A 7248-nucleotide genomic window follows, 5' to 3' on the forward strand; every position below is an offset into this window, starting at 1 on the left:
TGGCAGTGTTAACTTGGTGACTACACAAAATATATTCTTTATTTCTTTGAATAAAAGTAGGTTAAAATGCCAAGACTTGTTGAATGAACAAAAAATGCTTAACTACATTTTGCTGAAACTAATAAGAGCATTTGAAACAAGACTAAACCTAAATTGAAAAATAGACAAAATGAACAGTACATGATGGCTAGGGGACCAACCTTGGGAGTGTGTTGGGGGTAGCTGGTAGCTGGCAGGTGGCAGTGGTGCCTGAGGAAAAGACCAGTCCATACAGCTATTGTCAGAGGGAATCAGAAACTCTGGCACTCTGGCACTGCGGCGCCGACGGATCTTTGCTTCCCCCTCACGATTGTCAGGCTCCTGGAACGCCAAAAGAGTGTGCCCATAGTGAACAGGTTCGGATGGTGGTTCACGGGCCTCCAGAAGGGATTCTCTAGCCACAGTAATCTGCTGTGGCAGCTGTACGCCCTGAAGTAGAGAATCCCGTTCTGTTCTCTTTTGGCGATCATGCAGCCTGCAGAGACGAAACACAAGTACATTTTTCAGTGAGTGTGAATTGTTTAGAGTTTTGTTCAAGTATCCAATTCAATCAAAGGTGTGGACTCACCAGGAGGACACCGTGGAGTTATTTATGGTAACTAGTACCAGGTCAGTCTTTTCCATTATCTCACGGCTGTCCTCAACTAGCTGCTTGATATGGGAGTATGTCATGACAATCGATTGGGGGATTCCAAATGTCCGTCCCTTGTTGTCTTTCTGCCTATTTCTGGCCTCTTTGTACTCTTTATAGAGCTTGAGAGCCAGACATTCTGAAACCCTGTTATGGTCTGGTCTGTGGGCTGCCTGGCCATGTACCATGAACAATCTGTAAATAGATAACCAGATCAGTGCTCATCATATGTCTTGTTCACAGAAATATATACACACACAATACATATGCTAAACAACTGCAACTATACGAGATGTTGATACCTTTCGGCTGCTTGCTGGCCTGGAGCAGAGCCACTGCGCTTCCGAGAAGCTCTCCATGGACCTGGCAGAGTTGTTTTTTTATTTTTGAGGGTGTATGTGGTGGGAGCGCGGTCAAAAGCACTCAGGCAGGAATACAACCTGAGGACTTCTGCCACTTCTGTATTAGAGAGAGCAGTTATTGTTCTGTTGAGCCCAACCAGGTACCCTGCCAGAGCATCAACTGCCTCCCATCCCGGAATCCCCCTGGAATCGCACCTAGTGTCCTGTCACAACAAATACCACAAGTCTAAACATCTGATACAAGAGCAAATAAAGAAGTCCACATTTCTAATGGTAAAACACAATCCACTTTACCAAAGCTGGAGTGAGAGGCTGACTCTCCTCAGATGGAGAGTGGGCAGAGGCATCACTCTCCTCAAACGGTGCACTGGGATCTGAGCCAGGACCACCACTTCCAAATGTAGATTCCTGAGGTGATTTAAAAAAAAACAAAAAAAAAACACACAATTATCTTGTAAAAGTTGTGTTGATTTTACAATTTAAAAAAAGTTAGTGTAGTTACTATTAGTGTTCTTTTTAAACAGATGATCAAACTTGACATTGAGTATTACCTCCAATGAAACAGCATGTGGCAGCGTCTCATCTGGACATTCATCCTGGCCTTCATCCAAAACCTCTGACTGGATGTCACCAGGATCTGTCTGCTGGCTCAGGAGATCTCCTCTGTTCGACTGTGCCAGGAGATACTCCACAGCAATGCGCTCATCTGCAATAAGTATTCACCGGGTGAAGAACATATTTTTTTAAACTTGCCATGTCACAGTTTAGGGATTTACCATCAACAGCCATCTCTTTTCTTACCAGTAGGTTTCCCAGGGGGAATAAACTCCGGAAGTAGTGGTTTTCCCAAGACTTTTTTGCTGAGTGCATTCACATTGCACATCAAGCGTATGTCGTACAGTTTTGTCTTGGATGTCTCAGTCATACAAAGTGCTTGTGCTGAACGGTTAAGGTTCCACCTCGACACACCCTCAAGCATGTACAGCTGTGTGTGTAATGCATTGCATCTCCACCCTGTTGAGACAAAAGAACACAGATTACAATAGAAAACACACACAGAATGTCTGTTTCAGAATGTCACCACACAATAAGGTGGGACCTGTAAAACAAGCAGAGATGGTGCAGAGGACAGCAGGAGCACTCACTCCGGCAGGGAGCAAGCGCTGCAATACAAGCACAGATAGTGCAGGGGAAAAATAGGGGCGCTCAATAACAAAATATACAATAGTTATGTGAAGTTTTAACTTGCCTGGAATGAAAGCACACTGGTGCTTATGAAAGCTCTCAAGGGAGGAGGACCCTCTGCCGCACCTTAGGACATCCAATGTCTTGTCTCCTTTCTCCAGCCCTGACCCAATGTTAGTGTATAGCTGCAACCCTGGTGGATCCTGGATGCAGGCGAGGTGCTTTTGCTGTACCTCCCACACTCGAGACATGCTCTCGTGATTGATGAGGTGCAGCCCAGTGCTGTCCACCAGCTGCCACATCGAGTCAAGGAGACTTTTGATGAGGGCACGGGTCTCCTCTACCCCCCGGGTTCTCCTGCGGCAGTGCTTGGCAAGCTCGCGAGAACTGATGCTCGCCAACACCTGGGCATCTGTGGGTTCATGACCCGGATTTTTCTTTTTCAGCTCTGCCTGCTTGGCCTCCTTTAGATGACAGACGTCCTGCTTGTCCCACTCAAAAATGCAGCTCGACAATTTTGAGCAGAATGTGCCATACAGTGGATGGTGTTCCGTGGTGAGACCTTTGGTGAATCGCCTCATGAAGTGGAACACATCTAACCGCACAGTGGACGTCCATGGCCGAAACCAGTGGAGGACTGGGCTCACTCCTATATAAAATCACAAAATAGAATTTGTTGGTTTTCGGTCAGCCTGCCATCAACTGTCTTACAGTTTTTTTTCAATTGTTTACACACAAATACTACTCATATGATGGTTTAAGTGCGTCATTTGAAAGCAAAATAATATAAAGAAATAACTTGTTAAATTGTTAATTAATTAATTAATTAATTAATTAATTAATTGTGCTCTTAAATTGTTTTGAATGTTAAGTTTCATTTTGCAGGAGCGTGAGCGTGAAGTTGTTTTGCCCATTGTGCGTGTGATTTTGGATTTGTGTGTAGAGGCACGCTTTCTGAAAATGTGTGTAAACAATCGAGAAAAACCGTCATCTCCAGCCAACACGTATAAACACAAATTACACGTAACCCACCTCTGTCACTGCAACAGTCTCTGTCCACATAGATGGCATCCGGCTGTGGCTCACCAGCATCCTTGTACCGTTTGACAATCCCTTGGCACAGCTCATCAAGCCCAGACCCCTCTCCTGTTGTGAGGACAGAGTTGAGGACCTGACCACGCTCGTTCCCAATGTTGGTCATCCATGTAGCGGTGTCCTCAATCCCCCCAGCCAGTTTTTTGGTGACCTATATTATATCAAAAGTACATACATTATAAGGTTATTTATTCTTAGCCACCCTCAACAGATCAACATTATATACATTACAGTACATTTACCTTCTTTGTGGAATCAAGTTTGAGAATTCTGCCAAACGTTGATGTGATGACACCTTTGAGCTCATCAAGGTGACTCACAACATCGTTGGTATGAACTGTCTCAAACCACTGGGCCAAGGGCAGGGGACAGAAGGATGGTGGTGGTGGATAAATGGCCTGGGACTGCGTGGGACAGGATCTCATGTGAATTTCACAATCTGTGAAATAGTCACATGATCTCCTAGCCCAGTCCTCACTGTGTGCCTCCTGAAAGGCCTGCTGCAGGTAACTGGAGCTATTCCCTGCTGTTCTGGGACGCAGAAGTGTTACACACTTTCTGTCCAGTGCCAAATGTGTTGTTAAAACAGCAGGGAATTTGTGGCGTGTTGAGGGGTCGAGCTGCTTTAAAATGTCACTACTCCAAGGACAGGTCAGTGATTTGCACTGGCCGCACCTTGGGTAATCCCCCCCTATTAAATAGTATTTACTGTCCACATCGATGACCTCTCTGACTTTGGTGTAAATACCAGAGTGTTGCATCTTCCGGCTGCACTGGGGGCATTTCAGCGGGATGCCCCACATGCGCATTGGAGCCCACAGGAACATCCGCTGCCGAAAGTAGTCATGAGGGTCAGGAGGTGCAGTAGATCTGATTGGGCTTGGGGGGTGGTGCCAATTCTGCCCAACATCCTGTTTCAGCTGCCCACTCGCCTCGTAGAGGATGTGGGCAATCCACTCCTGGTCACCTGGCTTGATGACCCTGAGGAACGACTTGGGTAAAAACCTAGCCCGGCCGAGTGGGGGTGCTGGTGCTGCTGGAGGAGGGGCAGAAGCAGGAGCAGGAAGAAGTGCTGTGTTGCTTGGTGTCTCTGGTGCTGTGGTAGGGGCAGGAGCATCTTTGGGATGGATGTCTGGTGTCATCTCCTGGGCTGGGAGGCAGGCTGGAGCAGGATGGAGCTGATCTTGGAGGGTTAGACTCTGTGTCATCTCCTGAGCTGAGGGAGTGGAGGGAGGGACCCCAGGGGTAGGAGGAGCAATGTTTGGCAGGCATGTGAGAGATGCATGACAGCTCTCAAGGTGCTCTGACAAACCAACAGCACCCCAGACCTGTGCCCCACAGTGCTCACACTGCTCCTTGACGTGGTAGTCTGACAGGTGCTCTGTGAACTGGTCAGACGACACTTCCTGGGCACAAATGGAGCATGTCACTGAAGTACATGCACTGGCCTTTGGTGTGTCTGCTGGATTGCTGGTGTTGACCTGAACAGCCGGTGGACCTGCAGCTGTCTGTGCCTGCTGTCCTGGCTGTGGAAAACAACATTTTGGATTTACTTAACATTTTTAGCATTCTCTAAATAAAACAATAATGCACTGGCAAAATCAAGCACATATGAAGAACTATCCATGAGGAACATCCTAGGAAGAAGCCTTTCACAGCATATTATTACCTTTTTTTTTATTAGTATCACATCATAGGTTTAAGGATTCAGTGACATCACTTACATCATGGTAACCACAGCTGCAAGGGATCTGTTTCCCAAAGATATCTGTTTTTCGGACAGGTAGGCCGAATACAGGGGTCAGAGGACAATTTTTGATCCTCTCAATCACTGCCCTCCAACGTCTGCACCCCGGTCTCTGGCCAGTTGTAAATTTGTACTTCCCATTTGCATACTGGACCATGACACCGGCCCAGTATGAATCTGGCTTTCCAGTCTTTGGCATCTCTATTGAATTGGACATAAGACTCATTAATCCAGGTGTGTCTTGACCTGCCAGCAATGGTCAGACAGCAATGTACTCACCCTCATGTTGACTAAAGAGCTAGAATTCTCAGAGTCCTGAGTGCCTTCTCTGAGTTGGGGGAGGGGAGAAGAGAGGAGAGGAGGATAGGGGGTGGAGGGGGCAATCTGCGCAGCACTACGCTATTTGACCATACAGTATAATGGTTTTGAAAGGATACCACTTTTCTTGGTCCAAAAAGACACCAAAAAACATCCCAAAACCTCCATGCTCGTCTGTAATATCCCTCTTTATTAAAGTCTCGAAATGATAAATTATTCCGAATTAAAAAAAAAAAAAAAAGTCTATGTTTTAAGCTTGTTCGTAGCACAAAATCCCAGTCAGTGCTGACTGGCAGAACTATTTCTCATGTCAGGGCTTCAATACAAGAGGGACAGACACATCACTATGCAGGTAGGCTATTTGAATATTTTTTGGTGAGTTTTAGAAAAGGCACGGAGGACTCTGATAATTCTCCCAGCTCTTACGGTAACACAGTGGTCGTAAAATAAGATGAACACAACACAGAGAAGCGTTATGTATGCTAATATCAATATTGCTAAATTAACGACATGCGTCGGTAAACTACATTTCCGTACATGAATTACGGCATAGAAAAAATAAAATGAACACTAGTTTCATTCATTTGTAATCACTTAAGTTTACCTGTTGGACGACAGCGGTCTTTTGAGGTGAGCGTCGGTAACTTCAAAGTCCGTCTCTGGTAACTTTCCCCAAAGCTTCTCCCCGTTGCGGGGCGGGCGCAGTGCGCCCCGCATCCAATCAGCGACGAGATTCCCATAGCAACGCTTTTGACCAATCAAACTGCGGGGCGGAAATAGCTAACTTCAGATTGGATGCTTTACCCCCGTGATTGACAGGTTGCTGGGCTCTTTGCCCCCGTGTTAGGACTTGGTTAGGACTTGGTTAGGAATTGTTAGGAATTGTTAGGACTTTGTTAGGATGTGTTAGGACTTTGTTAGGATGTGTTAGGACTTTGTTAGGATGTGTTAGGACTTTGAAAGCAGGCCTGTCGCCTCAGGGTACGGCCACGACAACCTGCTACTAGACTGCTAGCACAGAGAAGATTGAATGTGTGTCTGAGTAAGGGCATTCTGTGATATATGTATATATATTAAAGTCATGATTAAAGTACACACAGTCATATAAATGGTATGCGGGCAACAATGATGCCGAGGGATACAAGAGCTCGACATATTTTACATGTTTATATCATAGGTTTATATGTGCAAAATCGTATATCTTTATTGTGTATTATGTAATGTATTTTTTGTTTTGGTAATAATTAAATAAACCCTTTTGTATGCATTCTTTCTACACTGACATTAACGCACACGGCTGTTTGGCTGTGTTTGCACTTGTTTAATTTCATACTGTGCAGGCAAGACGACCCTGAAGTTAGCTTCTTATTCACAGCTTCTGGTCGGAATTTTCCAGTCCACTTTAAAACGTGGCATAACGCCTTTAGATGGCGCTGTTTAGTCACTTTCAAATTTATTCATCAACTGAGAAAAAGGAAACAGGGAAAGATAAACGAGAATTATACAATTAAATTGTCTTCAATTCATTTGAAATTCAAAGTTTTGATCACTTTAAATTTAGCCTTTTTTCTTATTTTTCTCGTGGTGAACTGATTTTCAGTGTTATTGCTGTTTCTGCTTATTTGCCGTGGTCCAATCTGTTCAATTTTAAAAAGTCTAAAAAACAACAACAATACTCCAGTATGACAAGAGACACCATGGGGGATCACAATCCTAATTTTTTCATTTCTATTGCAGCATTTCTTTTCTTACTGACCATAATACCTTTATTCTGTTTGTGAAAATGTAAACAGGGAGATTTCACTGTTTTTTCATGTCTAGACCACATTGAACCAGGTCCACATCAAAACTATGATACTTAGACTTGTCAA

Source organism: Scomber japonicus, chromosome 18 (genome assembly GCF_027409825.1).
Source record: "Scomber japonicus isolate fScoJap1 chromosome 18, fScoJap1.pri, whole genome shotgun sequence".
Classification (NCBI taxonomy): Eukaryota; Metazoa; Chordata; class Actinopteri; order Scombriformes; family Scombridae; genus Scomber; species Scomber japonicus.